The sequence below is a fragment of the Vidua chalybeata genome, chromosome 1, assembly GCF_026979565.1.
Source record: "Vidua chalybeata isolate OUT-0048 chromosome 1, bVidCha1 merged haplotype, whole genome shotgun sequence".
NCBI lineage: Eukaryota > Metazoa > Chordata > Aves > Passeriformes > Viduidae > Vidua > Vidua chalybeata.
The window spans coordinates 4061188-4082371 of NC_071530.1; the positions used below are offsets into that span (position 1 = coordinate 4061188).

At 43.3% G+C, this 21184-nt stretch overlaps 1 protein-coding gene and 1 long non-coding RNA gene across 3 annotated transcripts in view; both read left to right on the forward strand.

The window, feature by feature from the left end:
* Positions 1 to 21184, forward strand: part of CRHR2 (corticotropin releasing hormone receptor 2) — a 147857-nt gene that overhangs the window by 44887 nt on the left and 81786 nt on the right. The gene's annotated exons all lie outside the window — the stretch shown is intronic.
* LOC128797778 (uncharacterized) lies at positions 6407 to 7387 on the forward strand. The gene is made up of 2 exons (XR_008434237.1): positions 6407 to 6606; positions 7293 to 7387. It is a non-coding gene; the product is annotated as an uncharacterized LOC128797778 (long non-coding RNA).

Sequence of the window (21184 nt, forward strand, 5' to 3'; positions counted from 1 at the left end):
ATGATGACTCACTACAAATTTATTATTCAGGCTGTGGGACCCAGGCACTCATTTCCTTTTGCTTATCTGTCAATACCCTTTGGACCTTTCATTGAGAGCTTTAAGACATATTCATTCCAAATGTGTGCACCCACTTGTTTGTCACTCATTTTTTCAGTGTGGTTTTGACTGTAGGGATAATTTCATTCCTTGTTTCACTCAGAACTTTTGCTTGGGTTCTGGTGATCTCACTTGCAGGTAATGTTAATTTTGTGGGGCCAGCATTCTCCTTAAGTCCCATAAAAGAGTGACCCTGACATTTTAGATCTTATTTTTAAACTTGTAGAAAGTGAATTTATTCCTTCCCCAGCTCTAGGCATCATGGGCAGGTAACTGGCCAAAAGTTTGGTGTGTTGGCTCTGAGAAACAAAGTCCCCTGCCACATTAGTTCTTAGGGACAGACTTGGAGCAGAGTAAAAGGTTTCCTCAGAGAACTGCAAAGTCATCCCAAAGCTCTCTAATCTCAGACCTGGGTCTTTGCAATAAAAAAGGAGGAAACTTGGAATGGGCTGGGTGATGCTTGCTTTGATTACAGCAGGTACTTCACTGCTTGGAAAAGTCTCAGCTGAGACCAGAAGAAAATTTCTGAGAATTAAGGGCAGTTCAGAACACAGTGGCAAGAATTTAAATGTTTTTCCTGTATATGAAAGAAAAAAAAAAAATTAAATACCCCAGTCTGGTTTTTATAAACTCTGTTGATGTTTTCAGTAGTTCATCAATGACCTGATTTAAAGTTCTTCCCTGCTCCTCTCCTTCTCAGTGGTGGCTGATGCTTGTATTGCAGTGCTAATAAGTTTTCTTAAATTCTTTGCTCTTAAAACAATGGCATGTTAATTGAATTAAATACTGATGGAAATATGTTCTTGAAATGGTGAAGCATTATTTTCTGAGGAAATGGATATTTTTCTCCTTTCAACATAAAATGTGAATAGCTACCTCCGGATGATCTCAGACACTTCCATGTGTGTAGTTCCTCCAAGCTGTAGTGCAGAAAACAGAGGGAAGGATTATATCAAAATCTGGTCAGCTTTTGGAATCAGTAGCTCCTTGGGAAATAGCACTTAAGTGATTCAAGCTAGAGAAAGCAGTAGGACAGCAAGTTAAGGTTTGAATATACAGGTGCAATCTCTTTTGTCATTTGAAAAATAAAATTACTGCATGCAGAACACGTCCAGAATTGGGGAAAACCAAATACTAACACATTCTGACCATTTGCATGATTTCACCAAGTTGGTTTGTGGGCTGCCTCATTTGTGATGAGACTGATTGTGCTGAAAACCTCAGCTGTGTTCCCCATGCAGATGACAAAATGAGCACAGACAACTGATTAAAGAATGGGAAATGGATCTTGCAAATCTCAGAGGTGAATAATACAGCTCAAAATGAAGGTCTGATAGGAGATGGCTTGAATCAATATAAGATTTCTGCCTAGGACATGCAGTTGTTTCTATTTTGTTTTGCATTTTGATGAGGCAGAGGGAGAAATTATGGTTTGTTATACTGATTTTTTTTTTTGAGAGCAAAATCAGACCAATTTAGAAAAACCACCTTGCATTGCCTTTCTTCTACTAAGCTTATCCAGCTCTAGGGTGTAACTCAGCATTTTTTATACTGTCAGGTATCCCATGTTCATGAGCTTCTACCTTTTAGGAACTACAGCTTTTCTTTGCATTGATTTTATACATCTGTGAGTATATTTTGTATATCTGTCAGTATATTTTTGTATATCTGTCACTATATTTCTCATTTGAGAGCCTGTGAAAAAAATTGCATCAGTTTCAGTGATTTCTTTTTCAGTTTTAGAAATCAGGCTCTCAAAGATTCCAATTTCCCACCAATTTCTCAAAAGCAGCTCATCAGCTGGAGGGAGTGAACCCAGCAGCATTCCCTGTCAATGAAAGCTTTTGCATTGTAGACAGTGGCAAATCCAGACTGGGAAGTGCCCAAACTGCGTGAAAAGCTTTTCAAAAACTCAGAGAAGCACAAGACACTGATCCATGGCCAAGTTTTGGTACTCATGGGGCTCTTTCTGTGCCTCACTGTGCATGGAGGGGATGGAATTCAAGACAAAATCAGACAGGTAGGTTCCTCCACAGATCAGCTCATCAGAGGCTTTGGATGCACCTCCCCTGCTTTGTGTCCATCCTGTCACTTGTCAGGCTTTGATGTTCACTCTGACTCGGATGGGGAATGCTACCAAACCCTGCCAATGCCAGCAAATTCAATGAAAAAGCATTGGAGGCCAAAAAAAAAAAAAAAAACCTTAAGGAAAAGAGCTTGTGCTTATAAAACTCCCCTCCTGTTTGCCACACTAGAATAAACTGTTTGTGCAAATTATTTCCATCCTAACTGCAAGAAATTCCCGTGGTGATTCTGTGCCTGGGTCTGTGTTTCTCTGTGTCTCCTGGGAGCTGCTGAGTGACTCAGATAAGTTTCAGCTGCATTCGTAAAACAAAGTCTGTCAGTCTGTGAGGATTTTTTTATCCCTGACATTTTGTTATTTTGGTGATATGTTGGGGGTTTTTCCCTCCCTCTTTATTTGGGAAATAAAGTCGTGTTGACAGATCACGCTCTGGTTACCCTGCAGTGTGAATATGGGCAAAATGCTCTTTGACCAAGGATCTGAAAATTATGGCATCCACTTACAACTTTGCAATGTTTATGTGTTATTCTCAAAGGAGAAAAAATCAAAAGAAACAGGGAAAAAAAAGGCTGTGTTGGTGCAGTGTGTGACTGTGCACTTGTCTCTGCTCAGGTTCTATATTTAGTGAAAAATGACAATATCGTTGCTGCCCTCTAGATGTGTTTATGCTTTGACAGCGTGAAGCTCTTAGTCTTGTTTTAGGAAACAGATTAATTCACTTATTAGGATATCCTGAGGCTTGATTAATTCAGCAAATGGCCTGTAATGAGTCTGGTTTTGCTGCTTGCTAAAAAGCAGCTGTTCAAGCACGTTGTTAAGAGCGTGTCACAGGCTAAAGTATGCCTACATTAACACTTCCCCTACAGATTTCCTTGTGCAAAGGGAAAATCCAGGGTTAAATGTTCATCTGCTGGACAAGAAATGTTGACTTTTGTAGCCTCAACTGAATTTTGTCTCAATGGTGTGGCGGCGGGGGGGGTGTTCTGTGGTGACACCCATCCATCATGGGCTGCTCACTTTGCTCTGGGCTGCAGGCAGGCATTCAGAAGATCTTTCAGATTAAAACCCACAAAGCTAGGTATTTCCAAGTAGTATCAACAGATAATTTAAGTATTTAAGCTCTAATACAAGTCAGAGCTCTAATTGACAGGAGTGAAGCCTAGGGAGTTACTGAGCTCAGCCTAAATGAGCAGCTCAGCTCAGCAGCCCCTGCAGAAGTGACAGGGCTGTTTGCCATGCCATGGGGTATTTTGTTGCTCTTTCAGAGGGCCCAGCCTTGTTGTAGGTTTGTGTTTCATCTCCCAGGCCACACAGGTGTTGCAGATGCTCTGTGACAAATGATCCAATGCCCGTGTTCAGGCAGCTGAATTCATCCCTGGGCGTGTGTTGTGCTGAACTGATCCCACACCTGGGGGTTGAGATCAAACTGCTTTTGTCATCAGCAAAAGGTCTCTGTAGCTCCAACTCTCTGCCTGCAAATCCCCCTCTGTCTCTCTCTCAGTGTAGGGAAGCTCTTTGACTGAAAAAGCCACTTCACAGGAGTGCTTTGGGTAGCACACCAAGCATCCTCCTCACCTTCTCCGGGGACTGTGCAGCTGAGAACAGGCACATAATCACTGCTAACCTTGCCCTGATGGGGACTGGCTTCCTCCTTGTTCTGGGGGGGTGTGCACCACCTTTTCCTTGGCCCTACAACCAGCTGCCTGCTGAGAAAGCTTTGGAGAGGGTTGGTGACTTAGCAACTGCTGTGCACGTGGATGGGCATGGGGGAAAGAGCCCCTGGCACACGGATCACACCTGTACCTGTTAGCAGGGCTTGCTCCACACTGAGAGAAGAATTCCTGCAGTTCGTGGTTGTCTCATCTTGAACACAGAGAAATAATCTTCTGCGTGCTGAGGGAAGGGTGAATTAATAGCTCTTCTGGTTTGCATTTCCCCTCTTTTGAAAGGGTTTAAAGGGATGATTCAATTTTTAAAAGAGCTAATTTTCGTAGGTTGGAACCCCGTTCTTTTTTGGAGGTCTAACCTTTGCTGCTTTTCCTTCTGATTAATTATTGTTTAGAGTTCTGGAGATGTGGCTCCAGCCTGCATATAAAACATGAGCCTTGCTAGGAGATCAAGTCTCAGAGTCTTGTTCGTATTTTGCGGGCAAGCCCTGTCCTGATAATTCCAGAAATGTGCACTTTTAGAAGTGGCTGGCCCAGAGACTCAATTAACATTTTCACTTATGTTTTATCTCATGTATTTTAGTGTCCTGACCACTTCTGTTGATCACATTCACGTGACTTACTTGTTCCCCAGAGGTTTTTCTGGCTTGATTTCTAAAGGCTGCATTTTTGAAAGCAAAGTCCTGCTGTAAATGACAGAGAGCCCTGAAGTTCTGGTGGCTTTTCATCATTACTGGAGAGAAATAAAATGTCCATCATGGGCATGCATGTGTGCTTTCAGACTCAAAAAAATTACTATGAAACCCTAAAACTACTTTCACCTCATCTGTCTTCTGTAACCTTGTTAGATGTCCAGAAGGCTTTTATCCCACTGTTTAATGACAGAGGATTTGGGATAAAAATAAATGTTTTGTAGTCAAATTTAGTAATGGAGTCACTAGAAAGAGACCTTTTCTTTTTTTTTTTTTTTTTTTTTGGTTAAAAAAGTCTGCAGCCTTGCAGTAGCCATGTATCAGCCATCCTGGGGGGTAAAACACAATCTTTTCAGCTAGGAAGTCAAGAGTACATGAAAGTTAAAGGAAGGAGACTGATGAGAAATGCAACAAACTCGACAGTGGGAAAAAAGAAATCCAGAATTGGAATTCTGGGGGAGGAAATAAAACATCATTTTTAAGCTCGTAAAGGTTCTCTCTGAGGAAATCAAATCTGCAGCTGATTAGCTCAGCTTGTCTCCAATAGCTCTGTGTCCAGATTAAGATTTCAACCATTTTTGTTCATTTTCTCTTGCTGCTTTTGCAGAGAAACACAAATGCACACATCTTCCACAAATAAAGTGGGAGGCTCTGGATTTCAGTCATGCACAGATGGGAGAGACTTCACTTATTCCCTCCCAAGTTTTTCTTCTTCTTTTTCTTTCCTTTGTGAAACATAATTTGTGGTATGAGATGGCTCTGATTTTGCAGTCTGGAAGAAAGAAAAGTGTTGGAAATAATATTTACAAGAAGGAATTAAAAGAATCCATTTTTCTTGTTCCCACTACTATCGTCATGTAAAACATGTGATTTCTTCATTGAGCCCAGGACACAAGTTAATTGCATGTAGTAAAATAAGGAGATTGTTAATGTTACTTCAGTCAACATTCAAGGACCTTTCCTCCAGCCAATTAAACACGGATCTGTATTTTTATTCTTTGCTAATAACTTGAGGTGGCTTTGCTGTGGTCCTGTTGCACCTGATTTGGGTTCTCTTCAATTTAGGCTTGGCTTTGGGGCAAAATTCACTCAGACTTCACCAAAACTGTGACTGTACCAAATTCTGCACCAAAGTCAGTCAGATCTGAGCAGTGGCACACCTCGCTGAGGGCTTTTAACCCTGGGCTATTGGCAGGCTCAGCAAACAAAGGGTTGCCCTCATTATTTTGGAAGCTTCTTCATAATTCTTTCTTTCCCTAAGGCAGCTGCCACATCCATCTCTCTGGAACTTGCTATTGTCTAAGCTGGCAGTGACTTCCAGCTGGCAAACAGATGGACTGAAGTCCATTTCTTTCCACAAGTTTAGATGATACTTGCAAAAACGTGTGCTTCTAGAGCACGGGGAGGAAGAGGGAACGGCTCAGGAGCAGGCAGGGAAGGGAAATAATTAAATCTATTACAAATCTTCATCTCACCATATCAAAATGAAAGGAAACATCCCACCCAGCTGCATGCAGTGTGGACACTCCCTTGTGGATTAGGATCTCTTGTTTTATTGTGCCTTATGACCCTTTTTCCACCCAGACGAGCTGTGGGAGGCTGAGGTGGAACCGCGAAGGTGGAATGGGGCTGTTCTCGCCAGGTGCTGAACACCTGAGACTCTCTGCGACTCACCTGAGCCTCGCTGTGGCTCGGCGGGTTGCAGCCTCTGTTTGCCGTCACAAAAGCTGGGGGACAGTGTCATTGAGGCCATGGTCACCCGCCATTCCGCCTGCCAGCCACAGGGTGTCACTTAGAGCGCAGGTAAAGCCGGTGTCCCCTGCAGGGCGGGTGGGAGGGATGGATGGGTGCGGGGTGACCCTGGAGCGGGGCTGCTCTGGGACAGAGCCGCTCCCCATCCTGCTGCGCGGCAAAAGAGCCTCATGGGGTGGAGCAGGGACAAGGACACAGTGGGGAAGGACGTTCTGGGAGGGATCCTGTGTCCCCTCTTCTATGGGGTGCTGCCTCTTGCACCAGGGCTGCTCTGAAAAGCTGCGGGAAGGGCAGTGCTAAGCTTTGATCCCAGGTAGGTGTGTGTTGCTGTAGAGGATGTGGAGCCACGCAGAGCACAGTGCAGCCATTCAGGGGTGAAACAAACCTATCAGAGGAGCCTAAGCCCTTGGATGATGCAGGGATTGCTCGTGGCTGGACACGCCGTGTTCTTCACTGCACTGCTGCCCTTTGCATCCATCTGATGTCTCAGTGCTGTCCCCTGGCAGCTGTTGGATTGTCCCTCAGTACCTGGCAGATGCTCCAGGTGCTCCCACTTAACAGCAATAACTCACAGGTGGGGCAATACCACCTCAGCTCTGACCTGCCTGTTGCACGTGTTCTGCAGAACAATCAATAAATTAGGCAGGTTTAGGTTCTTTAGGTTTTCCTCTGTGCTCTGCTGTGACATAGAAGTATCTTTGCTGTTCATATAATGGTCTTTGCAATTTTTGTGGCTTGGAAGAACAGACCTTCAAGCTGCATCCTTGTCCAAATAAAATTCTCAGGCTCTGACAGTCATTCAAGGCTTTGCCTAAGGTTTGCTGTCCTGGGAAAAGGAAGCTCCTACTCGGTTTTGGACCCCAACATCCAGACTTGACAACCAGATTAGAACAGCCATTCTTAGCAGCTTGAGAAGTTGGATGAGAAATAAGGTTTCCCATGGCAATTGAAGAGGAATGGATTTTTAGTAGATATTTTCTCTTTTTTATTTTTTTTCAGTGCGGTTTTCATTCCCCTCAGATGTTATTCTTGGAGTTCATAATTGGTAGCTCTTGGGACAAAGTCATAAAATCAATAAAACTAGGATTGCTTTATGCTGACTTCTTTATCTGCAGTGCTGGGAATAACAGAGGAGCATATACTGCTCCATATGAGACTTGTGCTGGGAGAAGCAATACTTTGAAACAAGTTATAGGAATAGTATTTAAAAAAAAAAAAATTCTCAAGTCTCATGAAGAGACTTCCCTGGGAAACCAAAAGAAGGAAGAACCTTTCCCAGTTTGGTTGTATTGCTCCAAACCCCTGGTGGCTGGAATGCCCTGGCCATGCTGTGACAGAAGAGTTAATGCAGAGGAGCTGCATCCTCCTCGGACAGACAGGGACTAAACAGAGCTTTGGAAAACAGAAAACGTCTCATGGAAATGAGACAAACAAAGAAAATAGGAAATGAGTTTGCTAGTGCATCATCACCATTTTAACTAAACTTAGATGTGACTTCCCAGGGATTCTTTTCCTCATTTCTAAGAATTTTTACTAACTTAGGAATTGCTGAATTATGCCAGTAATCCCTGAAACATCAGCAGTTGTGTATTTCAAAGTACATCATGAGCAGTCAGGACTTGTTGCAGGATCCACACTGGTTCCTGCTCTGCAGCTGGAGCAGCTGATGCAGAGTTTGGAAGCAGAAGGATTTCAGAGATTGTCGTTTCTGGGCTGATCTTAACACACTTGAACAAATGAAAGCTCCCATCTTTGTGTGGGAACCAGTGTGGAAAACAGGAGTTTGGGTGCTGGAAATGGATTTCTAGGATTCATAAGGAGGGGACACCCTATTCCTTTGCAGGACAGCAGAGTAAAAGGCTGGGGATGAAGGGGAAAGGGAGAAGCAGAGCCCTTCAGAGAGATTTCCCAGTGTTGGCCTTCCACAGAGAAATCTCCTCACAGGTTGCTTCCTAGTGGGAATTTTTCTGTTCCAGGAGCTCTGGGGAGGGGGGGGGGGGAGAGAGAGAGAGAGAGCCCGGACTTGGAAAGCCCTTTTGAGAAGTCCTTTTCATCATGGGCTTCTTTTTCTTTTCAGGATGTGGATGGTGGTGTGTTGGGAGGGATTGAAGGGATTTGGACAGGGGTGCATGTCTTGGTTTGGAAAGACAGGTGTCTGCTAAGGAAGGCAGGGGCCTCCCCTGAAATGGAAAATGTAAACCCCTTCCCTCTGAATTGTTATAAATATGAAATTAAGGGGGGCTCTCAGGCAAAAATATGGGAGCAGGAATAACAGTTCTTTATTAGGGAAGAAAATAAAAAGATAAACAATGCAGTGAACCCTAGAACAACACTGACAGAGTCAGAATACAACCTGACACCCTGTTGGACAGGCTGTTGGCAGCAGTCCAATTGGAATTGTGGCTGCAGTCCTCCTGGAGTGCCAGGTGTGGTTCTGTTGGAGCAGGGATCCTGTAGAAAAGGGTGCAGTCTTCCTCTGAGGATGCAGTGGAAGAGGCAGCTGTTCCTCTGGGAAATCCAGTGCAGAAAAAGCCCTGCTGGTGTTCCAGAAACTCAATATTATATCCAGGTAGGAATGCTTGGCTCCTCCCTCTGGGCGGAGCATCTCACAATGGGATTCTGCAACTTTCATCAGCCATGCAGTGACATTCAATAGCCCATTAACAGCAGATGTCTCCCCGGAGGGAGGATTGATTGTGGAAGAGATAAGGAAAAACTGCCCACTTAACACAAGACAACGGCCCATACAGATGGCAAATGGAATACATCTTCCTTTTTTCAATCTGGGACAGGGCAGCTGGCTGGGTGAGTGGGACAAGGGCCCCATCACCAGCTGACAAGGCTGGTGATGTAGAGAGAGCCCCATCGTGGGGAAAACTTTGTATTATAGAAAGACAGGATCCCATAGGTTCACATTTTGGTTAATTTTGGCCATCTAACCCAAACTTCTGATTTCCCACTCCACATAACTATCCTGTATAAGCTCATCCACTTGCCCGTGTGTCATTAATTACCAAATTAATGTCTGAAAATGCACATTTCCACCCAAGCTGCCTGTGACTCAGGAAGTCTCCTTAGCAGCCCAAAAATCAGAAGGCTTTTGTTTGGGTGTGAAAGTGAGGGAACAAATTCCCACTTGGGTCTGCTTTCTGTTTCCAAGCCTGTCTCAAAAGGGACAGGGATAAATCCAAGTGCAGTTGTGGTGGTTCACTGCATCACCCAGTTCCAGGGAGTGGCTGTGAGAATTCCAGGTTTTGCTGCTTCTTACTCCTTTTTGGGGAGAACTAAAAGATCCCCACAAAGGTCTTTTCACACTGTTAAGTCATCCTTGTCCACCTACAAACCCATTCTCAGTCTGGATTTTTTTTTTTTTTTTTTTTTTGCCTTAATCTGTTTTTAATCCCTTCATCTCTCCTGTCTTCACAGCATGTTTCTCCTGGGAAAAAAAAAATCCAGCAATAGTAATAACAGCAGTTTTATTCTCCATGAGCACTTTAGTTTATTGCTTCAGTGAATGCTGAGGGGGATAGAAGGATCTCTGAGCTGACCCAGTAGGGTGAGCATGTCAGAAGAGCACAGACATCAGAGCAGTGTGATCCAGTTTATCCTGGGAATATGTAAAAAGCTCTCCTGAAACTAGAAATACAGAATCAATAGTTGGATTTTTCAGCAGACAGGTGCAAAGTCTTTCCAAGGGATTTCTATTTTACTGATTCTCTGTTAGATCTCAGCAGCAAATCTGTGGCTGAGTTCCTGAGATTACAGATGACCACACTCACTGCAATTACAGGGCTTTGAGAGAATCTGGGGGTTATTTTTTCATCACTTCTTTGAGTAGTTGGATACCTGCCTGCCTCCTGTCTCACTTCAGTACATTACCCCTCCTAGGCTCTTTGTCCAACCCCATTCTCATTTTCCCAAGCCCTGAGCAGGCACAGAGAGAGGCATGAATGAGGGAGAGGTGAATGAGTCACTGATGCTCTGGGGCCAGCTGAAAACCAACTGTGTGTGCACTCAGCTCCTGGTGCACCTGAGCTAAAATTCACCTCCTGAAACCTCAGGGAAAGAAATTGATTTCTCAGTGGTAGGTCAGTTATGTGTGTGTGAATGTTTAGGTTCATGAGTAGCTTTGAAAACTTCGCTGGGATTTTATAATTTCCTTCATGAAACAAAGCACTTCTGTGTGAATTTTGAGCATGAAGAAGTCTCTGGCTTTGCTTGAAATTAAGCCTGGTGTGGGATTGGACACTGCAAGTTGGACCAGATGAACTCTGCTGCTCCTTCTGCCCAGGCATTTCTGGGGTTCTGTGACGTCCCTACGGACTACAGATAGATCTGTGGCCTCTATCACTGTTTTTCATGGACACCTGTGACTTAGTGATGCTGGTTTTTCTGTGAAGAACTTGTGCTACCAGGTGTTGCATCAGAGTGAGAGTGGTTTCAGGCTCTTGGTTTGACTCCATTTACCTATTGATGCATAATATGTAATTTTCCTGCACCATTAAAATGGTTTAGTTCATCCTTTGCTTGCTTTTAGGGGAACTGAGTGATACTCATGGGGCACTGACCTTTGTCTAGTTGCCATGTTACCTCAGTGAAAATCAGCTGGAAAAGGCAGGGCTAATTGTTTTGATTTAATCCTGAAATGTCAATGACTCAGTGATGGCTCATCCATGGAAGTTATCTGCTCGAGGTGGAAGGACTGGATAAAAATAGCTTCCTTGGGATGAACTTTAAGTGCTGGAAGTTTCAAATCATAGCATCAGAGAATGGTTTGAGTTGAAAGGGGCCTTAAAGATCACTTAGATCTGACACCTCTGCCATGAGAAGGGACAAAAAGGGGCAAACCTATGGGAAGCATGCTGAAAGCATTTCTGGTTAAGAACTGCAGTGCCTCACTGCCAGCTGTGGCACAGCAGGCAAAAATCAGAGTTGCCATCCCAAAGAACAGCAGGTGAGAGAAGGGAATTGAGGGTTAATAACCAGATGTAAAGAATAAAGGTGATTCTGTCCCATGTCCCAAGGCATAACAGACACAATTCCTGACTGCAGGGCTGCCAGAGCCTCTGGGCAAACTAAAATTCAACAGAAGAAAATGTCAGACCCAAAGTATTTGCCTTGTAAATGAAAAGGGGACATGCAGCTTGATTTTTAGTGTGTTTGGCCTAAGTACCTTCTCCCTTCCCTTGTCTCAACAGGAAAGAGATGTTCATAAATTGGTTTTCTTCATTATTTTTATTTCTGTCTCTCAGATGATGTTCTTGTCCCCTGATTTGGTGGGCAGGTACATCACAGGACCACAGCCTGCCATTAGAACCTCTCTGGTTCTGGCTGTGTTGCCTTCAGGGTGAATTCCAGGACTTCCCTGGCCCCAGCTGGCATGGATCCATCTGGGCCACCCAGGTGGGGTTGTCCTGGAGCCCTGCTGCAGCCAAGAGGCAGCGTTTGTGCCACTGTGAAAGGGAAGGGGTGGAGGCAGCATCCAGCTTGTTTCTGCTAGAGCAGGCAGCAAATGAGAGCTGTTCATACCCTGCAGCTGGTCCCTGCCCAGGCTCCCATCCTTCAGCCCTGCCCTTTGTAAATTAACTCCAATATTTCAGGCACTCTGAAGCTTTCCAACTCTGGAAAGACTTCTCCTTTTTTTTTGGTTTAGAGTGCAAGAAGTTCCCTGCTATCATGTCGCCTTTATTCCTCAGTGTCATTAATTTCTTTGGGGCTGAGCCAGGAGTGTTTTGAGGAGAAAATCTGTGTTTTGCAGTGCTTTGCAAGAGTTTCCATGCAATTTTTTTGGATGTACAAAGTGCTAAGCAGGAAGCTGGATTTCAGTGTCTTAATAGTGTTTTCTCCAGGTCCCTCTTGCAGTAATAAAAACGTTCTCAATGTGAAGCTGTGAAATGAATGGAAAGCATCCCTTTGTGTGGTCTGGGAAAACCAGAGATACTTTTATTAATACCTTCAGAACTGCAGAAACTTCCATGAGCTTGGATATTTAATTTGTGTAAGTGCTGGGTACAGTCACCAATATATTTGTGAGTTTAGCCATACGATTTCATAGCTCTGTATTTGTTTTCATGCCTTGCTGTCTTGGTGCAGACCTGCTGGTCTGTAGCACCTGCAGGTTTTCTGTGTGCCAGATGAAGTGCTCAGTTATCACAATCACATTTATGCAGCTATTTGCTGCTCTTCTCTGCAATGCAGAGTTGTTTCCTAGGCTACATTTTCTAGTATAATACATATCCTGTTGTCAGATCCCTTCCAGTGGATTTGGCTTCATTCATTGATCCAATGAAGATAAATCAGTGAACTGTCCTGCTTTACCAGTGGAGATGGGCTTTGTTTTCCATAAGCTGAGTTTTATTTTTTCCATTACTTTTTTTTTTTTTTTTCTGAAAACACACTTCAAATACATCAGGCAACTTTGTAGCACGGATGAAGAGGAATTTCAAACTCTCAGGCAAAATGATGTGAGACAAGGAGAGGAGGAAGCAGCCTTTGATCAGGCTCTGCATTGCCTTTTCCGTGCTAAAACCTAAATAAAATGCAAAAACAATGTACTGATTCCCTGAAGGCTTCTTGGTGTCAGCCCCTTGGGTGCAGGGGACACTTTGGGTGTGATGAGCAGTGCAGGGTGTGAAAGGCCCCAGCAGCACACAGGTGCAAGAAATGGAGCAATAGTGAAACCAGCAGCTTAATTCTGGGTCCAAAATGTGGGAAATGGATTTGTAGAGAATTCTCCAAGCCTGACAGGAGGCTCACACAGTGTGTGCATCCGTGTGCAGACCTTGAGACAAGAAATTCTGACTTAGAAATGCCATGGAATAGGACAGACATTACTGAGAGAGAAATGGAGCTGGAAACAAGTTTCAAAGGATGGGCTTGCAAATAAGACCAGATACTTTGGAGAAGTAGAACTATGAAAGATGCATTGCAGTAGGACCCATGAGGGGTAATTTCAGATGATTGGCTTTAAGGCATTTTCAGCGTGTTGTGGCTAAAGCTGATAGGCCAAGAAACACTGACAGTGTATTGTCATTAGGAAATAGTTGGCTTCTGGTTGTGATGGAGTGAATTATAACATCTGTATTGTCTCCCCCTTCTCATGAGACTGAAAATGGAATGAAAGTTTTTAAAACACCTCTCAGTCGCCCCAGCTCTGGGTCAGAAAAGGGCTTAATCCAACACAAAAAGTGCAGAATCAGGGTTTGTACTTAAAAAGTAATAGGAGGAGAAACAAAGCTACTGTCAGGACAAGGAAGGAAAGAAGAGGAAAACAAAACAAGAAAGGAGAAGGATCAGCTTTTCCTGTGCATTGTGGGGTTTGATGCACGGGTGAGTCTGACAGCCTGACTCTGGAGCTGAGCCTGCTGTGGCTGCTCAGCCCAGCTCTCACACACCCACCTGAAGGAGCCACGGCCAGCACTTGCAATGCATCAGCAGTTGTGTTGATCTCAGCTGTGCTCTGGGGCAGGCAGTTTTACAGGTGCGATCCTTGTTCCTGAATGGGTGTCATTAGCTCTCCCCTCTGCCCAACCTTCTCAGCTGCTTTCACTGCCAGCACCCGCTGAGATGAGCTAATTACACAGATTATGCAATTCTGCTGCACATAATACATGTAATTTTGTAATGAAGGAGTGGTGCTATGTAATAACAGTTCACACAAACCTGCCTTTGACGCGAGCCTCTGGCAGGAAGCTCGGCAGGAGAAACTTTGCATAAAAGAGTTAAATAAGACCATCAAATCATTGATAGGGAAAAAGATCTCCTGGCATTTCTGTGTTCTTTTGGAATTGCTAATATATCCTCAGAGATTTATTTTTTAATAAGTAGATTTCAGCTGCAGTAGTAGCAGTGTCCTGAATGCTCGGATGAATTTCATGAATACAAGCAAATAAATGATTCACAGAAAACTTGATTTCATCTTTTATTTGCACGATCAAGCAAAATATTATTTTTGCTTCTTGCAACACTGTGGCTTGTTGCTGTGATGGTGCTTGTTGCACTCTTCTCTTCATAAAATACTGGAATAATTAAGGTTGAAAAAGACCTCTAAGATCATCAAGTCCAACCATTAAACCAGCACTTCTTGTTTGCTTCTTTCTGTGTGGACAAGATTATTGATTATTGGTGGTAAAATTAGCTTCATTTTGCTGGCACTGCTGTGGGGCTTAAGGACCAGATTTTTTTTAATAAGCTCGAAAAAAACTCTGGAAAATATTTTCCCCAGGCAATTACTGGGAGGCCAGAGAGGAAAGAGAGGAGCTGTACTGGGTTAACGTGGCAAAGGTTTGGTAGCAGAGGAATGCAGGAGTGGTTATTCTGAGTCAGGGGCTGTCCCCACGTTTGACAGAGCCAAATTAATTAGCTGAACTGTTAATTACTCACTAAACTGTCTTTTTCTCATGCTACAAGTTTCCATCTTACTTTATTCCCCTATCCTGATGAGGAGAGGTGAAGAACAAGAGGTCTGGTGGGCACCTAGCAGTCAGCCAGGGTTATCTCACCCCAAGGGGATTTCAAATAAATGCAGGAAAATTCATCCTGACATATGTTTTTTCAAAATTCTTCAAGCTTGGGAATACAGTTAGGAGGGCTGAACGCTGCAGAGCACAGGCTGCTGTCCTAGGGAGAGGCTTCCAGAAGGCAAACTGGGGCATTTGATTGGAATTTTAAATTGGAATATTTATTCAATCTCATGTCTGACTATGTTTTATCCCAGGTGGAAATGTTTTAAATCCAGCCTGTGGTTTATAGCTAAATGCACTCCCTGGTTTTCAGTCTCAAAACACAGTCAGGATTCAGAGTGCTGACTCAGAGACATTTTTATCTCTCAGTGAAGTCATGAAAAAATTCTCTCTGCCTGTAGCAGATATCCTTTCCCAAAACAGAGACACCAGACTAATGTGATGCTATTTTTAAGTGAAATTCCAGCTCAGTTGTCTCACTTCAAAGAATATCAAAATTAGTCGTTTTTCATTGAAACAAAGGTGGTGATCTGTGGTGTTATCATTTCCTAGAAACATTTTTAAACTTCCCTGAAGTTTCTGATGTCATTTGGCATGACATATCCTGTTTGGCAAGGTCCTTAAAATCCCACAGTGACGAGAGTTTCTGCCTTCTCTACCAGAGAGCTGAGGATCCAGGCTCCAGAGCTGAGGATCTCAGGTTCCAGTCTGGTGCCATCAGCTGATGGTCGAGGAGCTGTACCATGACACCTCCAAGCTCTCCTCCACTAAATGCTCTCCATTCAGCTTCAGGAACTTCACTTTCTGCCATTTCAGCAGCATTTGTGAATCGAATTCCCTCTCAGTTATCACGAGGAAGGTTGTCTGTTAAACTGCTGCTCTCCTACAAATGCATTCTGTGTAACTCAGTGCTTCAGTTCTGAGGCCAGTCACTGCAACAGATCATGAACAGGCAGGGTGGGGAAAAGTGTAAGTGGAAAGAAAAGTGGTAAAAACAAAGGAGAAAATAGATGTAAAGGAGAGTTTGTAAACTGGCTGTGGTCACTTGTAATCAAGCAGCATTTCCTGCAGTCTGAAGCATCCTGTGAGTGGTTTTCACAAATGATTTCAGTACAAAGGTAACAGAGGCCCTTGGAGTCATTGGTGTATGTATTTTACACTGTAAATCTGATTAAAGAGATAATGAGCTGTATTGTTCTCTCAGACTGAACTAAATCCTAAGTACTTCTTTGAAGTTAAGTGTTTCTTCCTGACCTATTTGTGATGTGCCGTCGTGTAACAGCTAATTACAGTGATTAACTTCATTTCACAGATGATGACCAGAAGAAACTGTTAAGTGAGGTATATTGCATCTCCTCTGTGTTTCAAAAATAACAAGAACAAATTTTAATTACCTTTGTACTGTCACTAGAATAATCTGTTAACCTCCTTCTATTGATTAATCCAAAGATAAATTCTTGTGCACAGGAAAGGAAGAGACATTTTACTCTAAACACTTCATGTGTAATTACTTAAAGAATCTTCTATCTATAGAAAGATTTAGATTCTATTTTAAGAGGAGAAGAGTTTGAGGGTGGTGCATCAAATGATCTCATTTCACATGATATAATTAAGATCAGACAGCTGAGAAGGAAAAAAAAAATCTTGTTAATCATTTAATTTTAAAGCCATTATTGGGGACTACTCCAGGATGTTGTAGCTGCGTGACAGTAAAGTCAACTTTTACTCACTAACATTTCATTTGGGAACTGTTATGAGGGAAATCTCTCTTTATAAGGCACAGCAGGGGAAATGAAGGTTCAGATGTGAGCTCCCTAATCACAGAATCAGAGAAAGGTTTGGGTTGGAAGGGACCTTAAAGATCATCCAGTGCCACCTCCCATGGCAAGGACACCTTCCACTAGAGCCCCATCCAACCTGGCCTGGAACAGTCCCAGGGATGGGGAATCTCTGATTTTGTCATGGATAGGATTTACAGAATCCCAGAATCAGAGAGCATCCTGAGTGGGAAGGGACCCACGGGGATCATCGAGTCCTGCTCCTGGCCCTGCACAGACACCCAACAACTGCACCCTGTGCATCCCTGGGAGTGTTGTCCAAACACTCCTGGAGCTCTGGCAGCCTTGGGGCTGTGCCCATTCCCTGAGAGCCTGGGCAGTGCCAGCACCCTCTGGGGGAAGAACCTTTTCCTGATCTCCAACTTAAACCTCCCCTGACTCAGCTTCAAACCATTCCCTCAGGGCTGATCACCAGAGAGAAGGGATCCATGTCTGCCTCTCCACTGCCTCTCATGAGGGTGTTGAAGACCACAGTGAGGTCTCCCCTCAGTCTCCTCTTCTCCACCAGAACAAGCCAAGTGCCCTCAGCCTCTCCTCATATGGGTTTCCCCTCCAGACCCTTCACCATCTTCACTGCCCTCCTTTATATAAGTCAGGAGGTGTTGAATCTTAACTTCTTCTTGCCAGGATCAGGATTAAAGGCATGAGACAGTGTTTCTTGTTGGGACTCAGATGTTTATCAGTTCTTATCTCTGTCACAGTCTCACAAACCCTGAGTTCTGCAGCCCTTCACTCCAACAAACTCAACATGAAGCCCCATCTCTCTCTCTCTAAAGGCCTTTTAAAGATAAACTGTCCAATTAAGAAATGACACCTGAATTATTTTTACTTTTAACCCAATAACCAACCACCCATGTCTGCAATTGGGACTTTTTTATCCAATTACACAAAACCACCCAAACCCATGGAGAAGGAGGTGAAGAAGAAGGACCAGCCTCCATCCCAAAACCTCCATCTTGCTTTATTTATATTACTATTTTCTAAACCCTTAAACTCTGAGTTTCCCACCCTGTGATATCACACACTTCTATCCAAACTCCACACCCACAATCCCAGTTCTGTCATTCCATTTTGGAAGCTTCTCCACAGCCTCAGGTCAGTGCAGTGTTCTCCTGGGAGTCAGTGCCTGTCAGCACAGAAAGTCCAAAATTCTCAGCAGCCAGGGTTCCAACAAGGAGCAGCACTTACATAAAAACCATCGTTGCTGTGCTTGTTGTGGCCATCACTCTTCTGGGCTGTGATCTGTGACTGGGGTTTTTTGTTGTGCAATTTGAGGTCTCCTCACTGCCTGGCTTGAATCCTGCACCCAGCCCCCAGTTTCTTGTTCTTACACTGTTCTTTCCTAGCCTTAGCTCACAGGGATTTTGGAAAGGTGCTGTTTTCAATCACAGCACCACGAGGGTCTGGGTCTCTGCCTGAGGCTTCTGCTGCTGGAAGTGAAGCCAGCACTGTACAAAACCTCCAGATGCCACTCCAGTAGAAAGACTCTAACTCCTAAGACTCAAAATGTTCTTTTGTGGGTATTAATCTATCACTAGACCTGCTAAAATCATAGTGGGATCAAAGTCCAGACTCAGAAAGTGTTAACATCTCTTCAGGCTGTGGCTCTCTGCATGGTCTGTGTGCACCTGAGTTGACCCTGCCACACCAACCCATCCTGAGAGAATGTACAATTTTATTCAGATTTTATTACTGTAGAATTCTTCTAAGCCTAGTGCTAGCAAACTGTAGCACTAAACATCAAGATCCAAAATAAGGGGGGTTTTGTCCATATGAGGAGGGCTTTATCTCACTGAGCTCGAGCCATCTCTGAGTGATGACTCCTCAAGGTCTTCTCAATTCCGCTTCTGGTCAACAGAGAAAGGTGAATGGACAAAATCACCCTCTGAACGTGTCAATCTTTAGCAATTATCCCAGAGGTTTCCACATCTGAACTGTTTCTGTGACTAACAACAAGTGAGGAAAGCCTTTTATCTCATCTTGAAGATGGATGGGTTCTTTGGGTGGGCTTGGCCAGGCACCACTGCAATACAAGCAAAAGAGGAGGCTTACAGAATTATTTGGGTGTATTTTGTGAACAGATAATTAGAATGTAGCACTGTGGACCTTTGTATCACATTTTGTTACTTTTTTTAAAGCTTTTTTCCCCCCTTTTTTTTAATTCCTCTCCTCCCATCTTGTCTAGAGATAAGGTCTGACCCACCTCTGGAATTTCATTCCTTCAGGGGTGGCAAATGCATTCCTGAAGGAAGAACTGCAAGTGTTCCAGAAGGTCTTTGCCATTTGGCTTTGCTCTGGGAATGGGAGGTGGCAGAGCAGTTGGACACAGGCTGGGTTTCCCTATTTCATTGTTTTAAAATAAAATTCATGGGGTAAAAAAAGGGAACAAACAGAGCTTAATAGAACAGCACTTACTTCATCCCTTGAGGCACTGGTCCAAAATGAGCATTTCCATTGGAATTGTTAAGTAATTGCTTATTTTTCTTAGAGGGGAGGCTTGAGGATTTGGATGCACATTTGTGCAGAGGTTTTATGTTGCACTGCAGATTTTTTCATGTTCACATTAAATTGAAAGTAGGTCTAAACTGTCAAGCTAGCATATTTTCAAAAATATTATGTAGCTTTTCTGTACCCCATTTATGATGTGCACAGGAGGCTTTTATTGCCATAAAACGTAATTCACTGCTCTTCAGATGCAATCAATATTTCACTCTACCTTTTAAAAAAAATGAAGTTACCTTTTAATTTGTCTATCAAAGAAAACAGCTCTAGTATCACCATATCACCTTTCCCACGTTTGATATACAAGCCAGTAGCTCATTATTACTTGGCAAAGGAAGTTTAAAGCTGAATTTGTTTGAAAAGTGTTAAAATTTCAGACACTTTTTTGTGCACTTTGGATTCTTTGAAGTCCAAAGCAGTTCATCTGCCCATTCAAGCAACTTTTTTTTTCCTCTTGTTTGTAGAGTTTTTTTTCTTTCTTCCTTTCTTTTTGTATTCTACACCACAGTTGTTTGTGTAAAGCTTGGGATTTAAAGTTTTATGGTTTGGTACCAAGGAGAATATCAATTAAGCAGTCCTCACTTGACTACCCAGTGGTTAAATATTGCTCACTCAATTTGCTCTTGGGGAGCTCGTTTTGTAGTTGAAAAGGAAATGGCACTGAGGATAAATCTGCCTCAGTGTAAGAGATGTAATGTATGAGTTTTCAGTAGTTTTTCTTGTCATAAGAGAACATCTGAGAAAATCTGTTACCAAAGTCAGTAAATGTCTAAATGGCAGAGTCTCAGCTAAGTGGAAGTGAATGATGAGCACTAAACAGTTCTCTGAGGTGAATGAGCATTTCCAGACATATTTTACCTGATCTAATTGCTCTCTTTGTTGAAGGAGATGGTAAATCTTTTTTAAGAGATCTTTTTTCCCATCTAGTTTCTAAACCTCTTCCTGCATTGTTACTGTAAACAACCAATCTTAGTGCCCATCTTGCATGACAAGAAACCAGCAGGTATTCAAGGAGCAAGGAAATCCAGCTCTGAATGACAGGAGCTTTCTGCACCATCCTCCCTTCTAGCCCTTCGTGCACTTACCTGTATTAAACTAAATCTGGGAAGTGCTGAAGCATCACCAACTCTTTTATCCTCTTTGGAGCACCTGGAACATCTCCTCCACCTCCAGTTCCTGGCTTATGTCCTTGCTGGATGCAGCATTTCTTTAGGGATGGTGTTGCCATAAGAAGACTGCCCTGCTTCCCCCTTTTATTGTTTCATTTCAGTCCCGATCAAATTTATTGTGCCGTTTCTAAATCCCTGGAGCCAGTGTTTATGTCAGGACAATGTCCCAGGAGGGTGGTCCATAAATCTGTGGCATGGATACACCAGCAAATTTAGGGTTTGGAAACTTCAGTTCTGGATTTGAAGAGAAGATCTTCATATCAGTTTTAGAAAAAAAAATGGGAGAAGTGAAGTATAGGGAAAGAATGCTGAGAAAAACAGTGAGCTGAGCTGAAGCATTGTCAGGTGTCATTTTAGTGCTCTGAGAGGGGTCTAGAATATTTGGGGTGGGGAGAGGGCTGTTCTGTCCTTTCTTGTACTGTGAGATTTATATGACAAGCCTGAGATTAATGCCCTGCATGTAAAGCTGTGCAAGGTGTTCAGTGCCAGTGTGAGATGATTTATTCTTTCCTTCCACATCCTTATCATCATGGAACTGCATGGAGAATGAATCCCCCTGTTTCCTGCAGTTCCCAGAGCTGTTTGAGTGGTACAGACAGCACTGAGATCACAGATTTGTGGGTCTTTAAAAGATGTGTGTGATGATGTCAGAGCTGCCACACCATGTTTGCCAGGCTGCAGGGAACCCAAAACCACATGGGATGGTTGAGAGATGGCCCACTTATCATTCCTGCTTGAAATAAGCTCAGGATCTTAAGATTCATCAGGGAGTTTAGCCAAGAAGTGAAGCTGGTGAAATGCTTTTCTTAGACTGTCACAGCATGTGCTGACAGCATTTTATGTGCTATAAAATTAGAAGAGGTTTTAAAATTCCCTTTCTCCCTCCTATGCCATTTCAAACCCCCAAAGAGACAATAATT